This window comes from Mesocricetus auratus, unplaced genomic scaffold (assembly GCF_017639785.1).
Source record: "Mesocricetus auratus isolate SY011 unplaced genomic scaffold, BCM_Maur_2.0 Super-Scaffold_100014, whole genome shotgun sequence".
NCBI classification, from domain to species: domain Eukaryota; kingdom Metazoa; phylum Chordata; class Mammalia; order Rodentia; family Cricetidae; genus Mesocricetus; species Mesocricetus auratus.
The window spans coordinates 37,050,967-37,064,004 of NW_024429197.1; the positions used below are offsets into that span (position 1 = coordinate 37,050,967).

General features: G+C 42.4%; 1 pseudogene; it reads right to left on the minus strand.

The window, feature by feature from the left end:
• Positions 1 to 7,551: 7,551 nt before the first annotated feature.
• LOC121144075 lies at positions 7,552 to 8,682 on the minus strand (annotated as a pseudogene).
• Positions 8,683 to 13,038: the final 4,356 nt, after the last annotated feature.

Consider the following 13,038-nt stretch of genomic DNA (forward strand, 5'->3'; position numbering starts at 1 on the left):
ATCAACCAACAGTTTAATAATTAATATGTCTCTGTGTGATTATTTTGTGCTGAAGGGTGGCTATGGGACCTGGTTGGACAAGAAAACTCCAGCAACATACAACTGTTTGGATTCCAGTTCCAGGGGACCTAAAATCCATGGTGAAACACCAATGCACATAAAATAAAAATAAATAAAATTTTAAAATCTTTAAAGAGTAACAGATGCCTGTAACGTTGTGTAAGTATAGGATACAGTGTGACAGCTCAATAGATATATCTAGCAAACATTGGTCAGACTGTGATTACTGGCAGAGCCATCACTTCAGACATTTTAAGTTTGTGTTGGGGACATTGAAATGCACTTGACTAGCTATTTTGAACAAATAATAATTGCTAACCAGCCATAATCATCATAGTATAGGTAAAACATTAATTTTTCTTCCTATCCAGTTGATAGATATCTATAAATTGATAGTGTGTGATTTGTGAGTCAGCTTAAAAAAAGAGTCAGCAGACAGGACTGAGTTTATCAGAGTACACAGGCAGGGGCAGCCTCTCTCTCACAGGAAACTGAGGGCTCTACCAGGGTAAAAGCTGGCTGTGACCTTTTATAGGAGTGTGTTGGGGGGGTGCATGGGAATGAGGGAGCTGTTTCAGCCATAGCTCATGTTCCTCTCTTGTATCTTTGCCTTCCTGAAATCACTTGCTCAGGTGAGACAGACTATCTTAGGAGACAGACAGGTTATCCTGACAGACATTCCTTTCTTCGCTGACCAATAACTGCTGACCAAGGTCACCTGAAATTTCATAGGAATCTTGTGTTATACTCAAGGCATGAAAGAGATGGGGAGCAGGAGCCTCAAAAGAGGTGAGGAACAGTGACATCAACTGTTTTTTAACTGCTTCAAGCTGAGAAGGGTCATTGCTAGAGGGAGTTAGTCCCATGCCTGTTGAAGAGGTAATCTTCTGGTCGTTTAGCAGGAGAGGAATTTGAGCAGGATCATCTGCAGTGGACCAGGAGATCCAGGAGATTGCTGCCATGCTTTCCCAGAGAGAATTTTGAAAAGCAACCAGTAGAGAGGAAAAAAAACAGATGATTTAGCTACAGAGTAAAACTGAGCTACTTCCCAGAAAGACACAGGGAAGGAGAGGAGTAAGGACATGAGAGCCAGTGTATCAGTGAGAGGAAATTGGTATAGAGTTGATGCAGGGTGACAGTGTCTAGTCCTACTGCCAGCAGAGCTGCTCCAAAGTGAGCTAGCACAAGCAACAGGGAACTGCAGAGAATCAAAGTAAGTGGGCAGGTGAAAACAGGACAAATGTAAAGAATTGTATCCGACATGGGGTGAAAGGGATGTAGTTCTCTTGTAGTCACAGCATTTAAAAGGTTTTTTTGCAGTTGTATCAGGAACAAATGGAGCTGTAGTAGGATGGCAGCCACTGGGAGAGCTGATGTGCAGCACGTTGTTAGGTATAGCTGAATAGATAAAACATTAAGACATAATGAAACCAAAAGAATGTACATAATGAGGAAAGAATTGATCAAGGACAGGAGCCAGAAATGAAGAGAACTGGAAATCTCCCCCTAGGAGGAAGCTTGTGGTTTTTTTCTGGTCCCTGGGTCTTTGGGCCTCATATCAAACCCAACATGATTTGTGGAAACAGCACCATTTGTGAATGAGGGTAAAAATCCCATCTTACACAAAATCCTGATCTAGTCTTGGAGTATTGCAGAAGCCTTATTTAAAACCAGTATGAGGCTTACCTCACAGGTATAGCATTTGCCTTGTATGCAACAGAGGTCTTTTCTTTTTGTTTTCAGCTTCTTAATTCTTTGGGGGTGTGTTTTCATTAGCAAAACTAAATGTACTAGTCAAGATTCTCTAGAAAAATAGAACTTATAGAATGAATCTCCCTCTGTCTCTTTGATACATATGTAAATATGGGGGATTTATTAGACCGACAATGGCTGCCAATAAACAGAAGATTCAAAAATCCAGTAGTTCACTGGGCGGTGGTGGTGCATGCCTTTAATCCCAGCACTCGGGAGGCAGAGGCAGGCAGATCTATGTGAGTTCAAGACCAGCCTGGTCTACAAGAGCTAGTTCCAGGACAGTTTCCAAAGCCACAGAGAAACCCTGTCTCTAAAAACCAAAAAAAAAAAAAATCCAGTAGTTCAGTCTACAATACTGGATGTCTCACATGGTCTTCATTATATTCCAGAATCCCTACAAAGTAGGTTTTAATACTAGTAATACTAGAGACAACAATCAGAGTCAATTTCTTTCTTCCATGTTGTTTATATAGGGTGCTATCAGAAGCTGTGTCCCAGATTGAAGGAGTGTCTTCACACCTCTAAGATCCAGACTAGAAGTGAATTTCCAATTAAATTTATTTCATTAAGAAAAATGTCCCTCATAGGTGTACCCAAAAATGTGAGTTTCCATTAATTCTAGATGTATTCAAATTGAAAAACAACAGTAGCCTTCATACTAAGTAGTATGACCTTAACCCGCTGGTCATCTGCCTCTCTCCTTCCACAGTGGTGATACTGCAGGAGTGAACTAGTGTCTCTTGTGTTGTGTGGGTCTGATATCTGACTCAGGGCTCTAGGATGCTAGGCAATCTCTCTAGTAACTGAGGTACATCTCAGAATTCTGTAGGGGAGGGAGAAGCTAGGGATTCTACTATGTAACTGAATCATCTTAAATCAGTATATGATGCCGGGATGTATGAATAACTTGTCTGCTTCCCTGAACCAGACTCTGATATGAAGATGCAGAGGCATTCACCCTTCAACTGACACTATTTTAAACAGGCTGATATGGTTACCTAGGTCCAATAACTTTTCCATTCTTTGCTTTTTGAGATTATAATTTAATTACAACAGTCCTTCCTTCCCTTTCCTCCTTCTAAAACCTCCCCTAAACTCCTCCGTGTTTACCAAGTTCATGGCCTCTTTTTAACTGTTACTGCTTGCCTAAATGAATATGCATATGCATATGCATTCCTAAGTATAATCGGAAAAGTCTGTCTAATGTTACCTACACTGTGGTGGTCTGAATGAAAATGGCACTCATAAACTCATTGGGAGTGGTATTATTAGATATGTGGCCTTGTTGGAGTAGGTGTGGCCTTTGGGAGGAAGCATGCCACCAGAGGTGTGGGCTTTGTGGTTTCAGAACCTCAAGCAAGGCTAGTGGCTCATTGTCTCTTCTGACTGCTTGTGGATCCTGATGTAGAACTCTCACCTACCTCTCCAGTACCATGCCTGCCTGCATGCCACCATGCTTCCTACTATGATGTTGGGCTAAACCTCTCTGAACTATAAGCCAGGCCCAGTTGAATGTTTGCCCTTAAGAGGGTTGGCATGGTCAGAATGTCTCTTCACAACACTAAAATCCTACCTAAGATATACATGTATGTTTTCACAGCTGACAGTTTAGGAGAATCTACAAACACTAGTTTGCTAAGCCACCATAATCCCTAAAAACATTTTATAAACGTTTGCCCATAAAACCACAGGTAAATGCAGTCCTCCTCTTCAAGTAAACTTCTCTTTGCAAAAGGCAGGAACCACTACAGAAAACCACAGTCAGACAAAATGTAGAGTTGAGGAATCCAGACCAATGGATGCATCCACAAAACACTAAAAACCTAAGGATCAGGTAGCATTGCTAAAGAGAGGGTGGGAAGACTACTGTAAGATCTAGGAGATCCTTTGGTTTGCTGTGAAATTGAATCACCTTGTAGTTTGTGAATCTATACTCATAAAATCTCACAAATGGGATTCCACTAATTTGACCTGAATAAGGGTAACACCAGTGAACATGGAAAACTGAAATGAGAAAAATCTCACAAGGCCTCAGCCCTACACAAAGTACTGTAGGTAATTGTTGGAAGCTAGGAAGAGAAGAGGTAGCCCTCTACAGGGAAGAGCACATCTGGTTGTCTAGTACTAAACAGCATATTTTTAAGTGTTCAACCTTTATGTCAGATATATTTGTTTTATGTGTATGTTTTGTCTGCATGTGTTTATATGCATCACATATATGACTGTTCCCAGTAGTGCAGAAGAAAGCATAGATACACCAGAAGTAGGGTTACACAGAGATGGTCCAGATTTATCAGGTTGATACTGTAAAGGCAACGAAAGTTCTCTGAAGGAGTACCAAGTGCTCTAAAATGCTAAATAAACTCTGAAGTCCCTAAGGTGCCCTATTTTGATAAGGGGTACACTCCTGAGAGCCAGGTATTTTGTAGGAAGAAAAGAAGGGATGAGTTGATGCTGATGCTAAAGCTGGGCATCATCTAGAAACTATAGCCTAAAACACAGTTTGTTGAAAGGAAGCATCAGAGCTATGAGGTTCAGGATAGAGTGCCTAGACCTGAAACTGGACCCAGAGATGATGTACCAGAAGATGAAGGAGGATCTACTACCCTGCATTAGAAACTTCATTGCTGAAGTCATTCCATATCTTAAGGCTGGCAGCAGACAGAGACTCAGAATGCTAACTGATCCCCACACTCAAAAACCTGGCTGCAGTGTCTCCTTTCTGAGGATGAAGTGACCTGAAAAGGGTTCAGACTCTGACTGCATGAATACCATGTGTATTCTATATGCTGTGACTAAGGTGTGTTGTAGGACTCCAGCTTCATAGCTAATATATGAAACATTGTAGAAGAACAAGAAGGCTTCTCAAAGTCACAATAGGTTCCAAGCATGTGGCAGACAACCCCTATGAGTACTGATGGAAGCATAAGTTCTGTGAACCTCCACATTTTTGTAGAATATGTTAGTAATCAGGATCTTGTGTTGAAATGCCCTTCTACTCATAATCACATCACTCCCAAGGGATGGTTGTGTTCAAAGTGTGATAATCAAGTGTCATTCACAGTTAGAATAGTATATGCAGTTAGCAGGCATCACAATGACATGAGAGAACAGGAAGATTTGGTTTATTAAAAAAGACCAAAGGAAATACAGTATAACAAATAGTATCTTATTGCTACTTGATAAAATGAAATAGCAGACTTGGCTACTCTCTAAGCAAATGAAGACAGAGCTTACATCAAAACAGTTAACAACCAGGTCTCAGGTCAGTCAGGTCTCTAGGTAAGGGCCTTGGTTTCAGTCATCTTGAGGTGTGTGTAGCAACTCCTATCTGAGTATCCTAGGATGTAAACTCCTATTTCTCCAAAACTATCTTCAAAGGAGATCAGGGCTACACTGCTGCGTTCAGTTTCATAAGTCGGTACACACTATCCACTAAGCAGCCATACTCTTGGACATTAAGACAGGAAGACAATGCAATAAATGACTTCAGTTAATTTTGATGGTGGCAAACCTTGAACCATAATGTCCTTGATTGTAATCATGCAACCTCAAGACACATTGATTATGATCTAAAGCAAAGATCAATGACTGAGGACACCAGGGAAGAATATCCATGTTCCTAGTGTGACCACCTGTTTGAAACTGTCACATATTGGCAAATAAGTGTTGATCCTGTTTGATAGAGGCATAATTAGAAACGCAAATTTGCCTTTCTGATTTGACAAGACAAGCATCACTGTGCTCCCATTATTCTTCAAGTCAAGCTTGTGTCAATGGTGTCCATACCCTGAAAAATATTATGTTTCCTATACATGACACAGTGTATGAAGTCATGTTTTCTGGGACTCCATGATGCAAATCCAAACATTAGACTTTCATTTCTCAGTACCCAAAAGCAATCTTTTCCTATTTATTGCCAACACTGACTAAGTTTGGCCTCCATGTCATAAACACAGCGCCTACAGCATTCAAGGCAGATGACAGTAGCAAAAGCTTATAGTCTTGGGCTGCCTTTTGACAAAAAGTATATCCAGGATCTCAGAACATACTTGGGCAAATTCCTCCACAAGAACAGAACCCAGGGGGTCATAGCACTCTAGAGGGGCGGGGTAGAACTCTGCAGTCATTTTTCTTAGATTGGCCATGCTTTGCACAAGCTTCTTCAGAACAGCAGTGGAGAGGTCGTTGTCATAAAATTCACAGTGGTGAGCTGTGAGCACTGGATCACGACAGGCAAGAGGGCACTGAGCTCATGGTCATCCATCCTGCAGTTCACTAACTCCAGGGTCTTCAAAGTCTCTGCTGTGTTCTGAAGGAGAACTCGGAGATGTGTGACACCCACCCTGGCCAACACTACACCAGTGAGGTTCAGGTGATTCAGTTGACACAGCCCCTGTCACTGTGACAAGTGTTTCAAGTCTGACTGGCAGAGATGGCAGAGACTGATTGTCAAGGACTCCAATGGGGTCTTCAGGCATCTAGAGGAAAAAAACAAAATTAGTGCATGGTGTTAGAGGACACTGAGACAGAAGGGAGGAAATACGCAAATTCAGCCTAGCCTAATGCTGAAGGTCTGCACTTGGAATACAACCTGCTGTTGCCTGCTCATATAATTGTCACAGAAGGCATATACTTAGCAGGGATGGTCTCAGAGGAAACATCATCAACTCCCCATGCTCATTCTGTCAAAGAGAAATAGAGTTTGCCACAGCATGTCATGAGCTCATTCCCAGAGGACCATCACAGAAAGATTCTGGCAGCATCTTGGCATGTGTCCTGCATAGCTCCTCCTGTGGTCCTTCCCACCAGTCACAGCCTCTATTCCTGATTTCAGTGCTCAACACTTAAAACTGAGATTCCCTCACTCCAGCATCAACCATTTTCCATATGCTAAGTCCCAAACTATGCTAACATTATCCTTCCCTCCAGGGGGACTTAGAGACTGAGAAAGGCTCCACCAGAAGAACAAGGCCCCTTTTCACAGATCTCAGTAAAGACTTCCCTAGGTTCCTATGCAGGTGTGGACTTGCTACTCTGCCTTGTTCCCTTCCCATTAGCATAGCCAGGATGTCAAGAAGAAATGTCCAGAGCACTCTCAGTGTGTCTGACCCACCCAATGGACCTGCCTTCAATTCAGCTCTCTAAGCATCTCCTAGCCCAGCCCTGACTGCTAAATGATTGGTCATTGAACCAAGTAACCTCAGTTAAGCAGGATACAAGTCCACATATATAGTGTGATGATGCCATCACTGTTAAATCCACGGTGGCAGGGACACCCTCAGAGACCACTAATGCTTGAAATAAAGGAAAAGGTTTCCTGTCACAGTAGAAACAGCTCTCTATCATTCCTTACCCAAACAGCAGCTTCATGTTCTCAGAGGAAAAGGAGATGCCATCCACAGTTAGATGCTTGAGAGAGTTGAGTTTGCAGAACTGAGAGAGAAACAGGGCAGCACACATCTCCTCTGTGTCTTCCAAATTATTGACAACCGTGTTTGAGTTCAAGAAGATGTGAGTTAGACGGCATTTGCGAATTCTTGTCATATGGCCAAGTTGAGGTGCAATGTGACCCAGGAAGGGCAGCACCTGGTTTGTGTATATCTCCAATTCCTCTATATTGTCTGGTGGGAAAATGTCCAAGACCTCCTTGACAATCTCTCCAGGAAAGTCACAAATCGTCATCTTCACACTGCACAGCTGCACACAGTCTTTCCTCTGCTGGGCCCACTGCAACTAGCGTGTTTGGTGTTCTTTCAGATGGAACCTGAGGCTAAGGTCAATGACCAGCTTCAAATCCTGCCTCAGTTCATTGCATTTTTGTGCATTAGTTTCAGTCTCCCTTGAGCAGTACCAGTCTCTGCCAGCCCATAGATCCCAGAAATCCTGTTTCATATTCCTCAAGTCAAGTACTGGAAGCCTCTAACATCTGTGAGGAAAAGGGTACAATTCATAATGTAAACCAGGCCTCCCTGTGTGACAGCCTCTGTCCAGTTTCTCTATTGTCAGCACCAACATACTTCTCTCACCTGCCAGGCAAGGACCCTTAGCCCGAACTTCATGTGGAGACCTTTCCTGCTTCCCTCCATTCAATTACTCTAGACTTGTGTCTCTTCAACATAAAGTGTAGGAAAGCTGGTCCTTGGTGGCTCATGCCATTAAACCTAGCACTAGGGAGTAAGAGGCAGGCTGATCTCTGTGAGATTGAGACCAGCCTGGTATACAAGAGCTAGTTCCAGGACAGCCTTCAAATCCACAGAGAAACACTGTCTCAAAAAACAAACCATAAAAAGATAGAAAAGAAAAGAAAATGAACCCCCTCAAAAAAACAAAAATACCCACAAAATTTGTAGTGTCTGTAGGAGAGCCAGCAAAAGCTCATTCCAGTGTAGCTTCATCTACTCTGAGCTCTCCTCCACTCATATCATTGCATGAACTCTCAACATGAGCAGAGTTCCACAGACCTACAAGTGGATGTCACCAGAATCCTCTGTCCACTATGACCATATTCTTCCTGCCCTTATATTTATCTTACCTATTACTCAGCAACTCCGATTTTATATACATTGACCTTGCTTACCTGGGACGAACCTTCTGTGTCTGCAGAATATCTACACCATCCAGAACAGCTTGCAACATCTCCACATCTGGTGTCTTCATCAGGGCCCCCACAGGAAGATAGGAAAATGGCCAGGCAGCCAGAACTGTCTTCAATAACTCCATGTTTCTACCAGTGAAGGCTTCCTTGAAAAGTGGTGGGAAGAGATTAATGGGCAGGTACTCCAGAGCAGAGATGGTTGAGGCCTCGTTCCACAGCAGGCTCTGCACTGCCAGCTCTTGCAGTGTGGGTGGGTTGTAGATGCTCATTCTGATAAATCTTCAGTTAGAAGGAACCTGGTGAAGCATTAGGGAGACATTATTTTCTACTTTTATTTTGGGAATAAGCACTTCTCATAATTTGAAGGAAGCAGAGGGTCAGAGTCCTAGGTCTGGCAATAAGGGAGAATTCCGTGTGCCTCATTATCTACCATCTCTTGGTGTTAAAGCCAAACTTCCATCAATCTCAGCATGTGGAGTGTCTTGATTTTTTTTTTTTGGTTTTTCGAGTCAGGGTTTCTCTGTTTTGTTTTGGAGGCTGTTCTGGAAATTGCTGTGTAGACCAGGGTGTCTTCAAACATACAGAGATCCTCCTGCAACTGCCTCCTGAGTTCTGGGATTAAAGGTGTGTGCCACCAACTGGGCCTTGTGGAGTCTCTTAAAGCCCCTACACAGACACAAATCCATCATTTTCCCAACAGGTATTTACCCTGCACTATTTGGAAGTATTCAGGAGCATACATACAGACCAGACCCTTGTGTCAGGAAAAGACACTGACCATCTTTCCAGGTGCTTAAGAAAATACATTGCTGATATCACACACCCAACCCACCCTTATTGTACTTTCACCAAACAGATACCTCTTAGGAAGGGGTGAGGGGAACTCCTGAAATGCCTGTTGGTATATGCTACTTCTAAATCAAGAATCTTAGATGAGAAGCCAAGTGTAGAGGCTACAAGGACAAAGATTTTCCTATGATGCATTGAGGTCTAGAGGAAGAAAGGAGGTGAGTAAGTAAAGAAAATTTACAAATGTTTTAAAGTTTGTTTTACACTTTAAATGGGTATTAAATTATAAGAGGATATTAACTCCAATTGCATAAAGAGTCCAGAAAACTGTACAAACTCAATGACTCTAGAGTTCAAGATTATCCTTGCCTATTCTGACCCTGTCTACAAAATCACAAATGAACCAAAGAAACTAATATGCAAATTCCTATTAATGTTCATTTTGCATTAAAACAAAACTACACCAGATGTAAAAATATTAAAATGTGTCCTTTGAATTTTAAAGCCATCATCTAAAAATGTAGCCTAGTTTGTAAATGTCTAGACCATTATGTCCTAAGACTTCCAATGGAGGTGAGTGACTTACCTGATATGGACACGGGTTTAGTGCTCCTATTGCCAGCTAGGCCAAGCAGAGACTCCAGGCTCAGGACTTCTCAGCACAGTCAATCAGTGACTCCAGTCTCCTTGACTCTGAGATTCTACCAGGTCCCATCTTACCATTTTATAAAGCTTCCTACTGGCTCCTCCCCAGGAAGCCCCACCCCTCTACAAAAAATCCTACATCTCCACTAACTTAATCCAGTTAATGATTGATTTATTTTTTTCTACAGCAGTCTGAGTGAATCTGACCAATCCTGTGAAAACAAAAACACTAAATTCAAAAGTCAATGTTCCATCTGTGTATAGATTGACTTATTTTTATGTCAATTTTCATGCACAAGTTTATATAAATACATAACATATATATATATTATTTTGTGTGTGATTTTAGTGCCTATGTGTGTTTTATTGTGTGTGGGTATTTGAGTAAGTAGTGACTTTTATGGTAGCCAAAGGCTAGAAAATTAGCTTTTGTCTCAAAACAACATCAACAACAACAAAACAAACACTAAACAAAACACACCAAAGGAATATGTTGAAGATGAGAAAGAGATGAGATGGGCGTAGGGAACCGGGAGTCCTCCATAGCAAGTACTTTAGAATCATCAAGAGTAAGATGGACACTTTATCTCAAACTGAAAATCAACAGCAAACAGCATGATGGGATGGAAATCAAACAAATACTAATTTTTATTAGTACCCCTGTGTCATCCTGCATGGCAAGCGTACTCTTCTTTGCCTTGGCATTACAGAAGCTGAGGCACGAGGATTTCTGTGAGTTTCAGGCCAACCTGTCCACACAGTGAGAAAATATCAAACAACAGCATCAAATTCCAGACAGAAAACAGGGGTGCTTTGCTTGAAGAAATCAGTATAAACCAAATACCTCAAATGGTCTTTTTTCTTTTATTCTGAAATGCACTTTTAGAACAAATCCCTTACCCAGCAATCCCAAAAGGCTCCATGGGTAAGGTACTTGCTCCGATGTAGACTCAAGTTTGATGTTGGAACCCAGGAGAATAGACTCCTGAAGGTTTCCTCTGAACTCCTCATTGACAACATGGCAAATGCCCCCCACCTATAATTAACTAAGAAACATTATGTGCTGATATATTATTAATGATTTAATAAAGATTGCCTGAAGAATCAAAATTTAAAGCCTGCCAAACTAGTTAGCCATAGAAGCAGGGTAGAGTTGGCACACACCTTTAATCTGTGGACTCAGGCTACAAAGGTTCACTGTGAGTCAGAAGCCACCCATGGCTTGAATCAGTCTGAAAGAAACAGCTCATGCAAAGGTGATCTCAGTACTGGGGATCATGCTCCTTTAATCACAGCACTAAGTAGACACCAAAAGCAAAGAGTGTCAGGTGTAGATTTAGTGTCAAGCCAGTTTGATGAGAGACAGCAGTCTGAGGTGCGGAGTAGACATCCTGGAGACAGGATCAGCCTTCAGCCTGAGGTAGAAAAAGAGCTAGTGGCTTGGCTACTATACTTCTCTGATCTTTAGTTTGCATCTAGAAACCCAGTATCTGTCCCTGGGTCTTTTATTAATTTGGGTTACACTTTTAAATTTCCTTTCCCGACAGCAGGGAACCACTGTGCTTAGACTGGTGTCTATGACATCTGCTGAGCAGGTGTGAAGGACTGCCACCTCTGCAGTCAGTGAGAGAGGGATGCAGTATCAGGAGTTTCATGTCACCCTTGCCTATGAGTAGCTTCTATCCCAGTGGGAAAAGCACCATGGCCTCTAGCAATGAAAGGAAGGCAGGAACAGAGGGAAGGAAGGACCAATTGTTACATCAACATTCCTTGAGAAAAACTCAGGAAAAATGATTCACTTGGAAATCAAATGAAGCGGAGAAAGTTGGTACAAATATTTAATCCCAGCCTTTATCTCACCACTGGAGAGGCAGAGGCAGGCAAATCTCCGAGTTCAATGTCAGCCTCATCTACACAGTGAGTTCCAGGAGAGACAAAGTTACATCTCAAAACACCAAAAAAGAAAAAAAGCCAGCCACTCAGGAAGTGAAAATCCCTTTAACCTTTCTCTCAGGACCGTCTACCCAAAGACCACCAGGGAACCAAAGTTCGCTGCAAAATGTAAGAGGATGTTTATTAAGCCAGTGCACCGGGGTTCAGCAGCCTTGGGAAGTATTGAATTCTAAGCAGAATTTACAGAAATTTTAAAACCTAGAAACCGCAAACAGGGTGGTGAGGGTACAAGGGGTGTTTGGTAATCGGTGTCAAACCTTCATGCCAACACGCACACTTGTGGCTAAGGGGCTGGTTATCTGTCTTAGACAACGTCTGTGCCCTGCCTGAACTTTGTGACCAGCCTGGAACCTTGAGGTCTGTGGAAAGTTCCCAAATCCTTGAGGACTGAGGCCTGGCAAATATTATCAAGTCCTTCAGGACCACCATGTTAAGATGTTTAAGTGTAGTTGCTCATGTCCAAGGACAGGACAGCTTACAAATTTTTCAACTGTTGGTGCAGGGGTTCTTCAGAAGGAAGGAAGAAAATAGGGAAGGGAAAGAGAAAGAGAGAGAGAGAGAGAGAGAGAGAGAGAGAGAGAGAGAGAGAGAGAGAGAGAGAGAGAGAGAGAGAGAGAGAGAGAGAGAGAGAGACTGGTATTGTTTTCAAACCAGATTCTCCCTTCTCCAATTATTCTCTTCCCCTCCTATTCTTATGTAATTTCATGACCCATTCCTAAGTAACTACTCTCTATCTCTCTGTGTCTCTCTCTCTGTTTCTCACTCTCTGTGTCTCTCTCTGTTTCTCTCTGTGTGTGTGTCTCTGTCTCTGTCTCTCTCTCTCTGTTTCTATCTGTCTCCCTCTCTCTCACACACACACAACCTCAAGTCCACACACAAACACACACACACACACCTCTCTAAGTACATCCTGCCAAGCTGTTTTAGTGGTGCTTATACACACCAATTTAGGGAAGATCCACGAATGGATAAGCAATCAAGGAGCTGGTCCCATATGACTGATTCTCCCTCTATTAGCATCTCTTTTATTTTATTTTTACATTTAAATTAGAAACAAGCTTGCTTCACATATCAATCCGAGTTGCCTCTCTCTTTCCCGCCCCTCCTCCCATGCCCTCCCACCAACCTCCCACTCCCCTCCCCCAATCCCCACTCTTTTCCCCAGGGAGGTTAGGCCCACCATGAGGATTGTCCATAGTCTGTCATTTCATCTAGGGAGGATCCTACAGCCTCCCTCA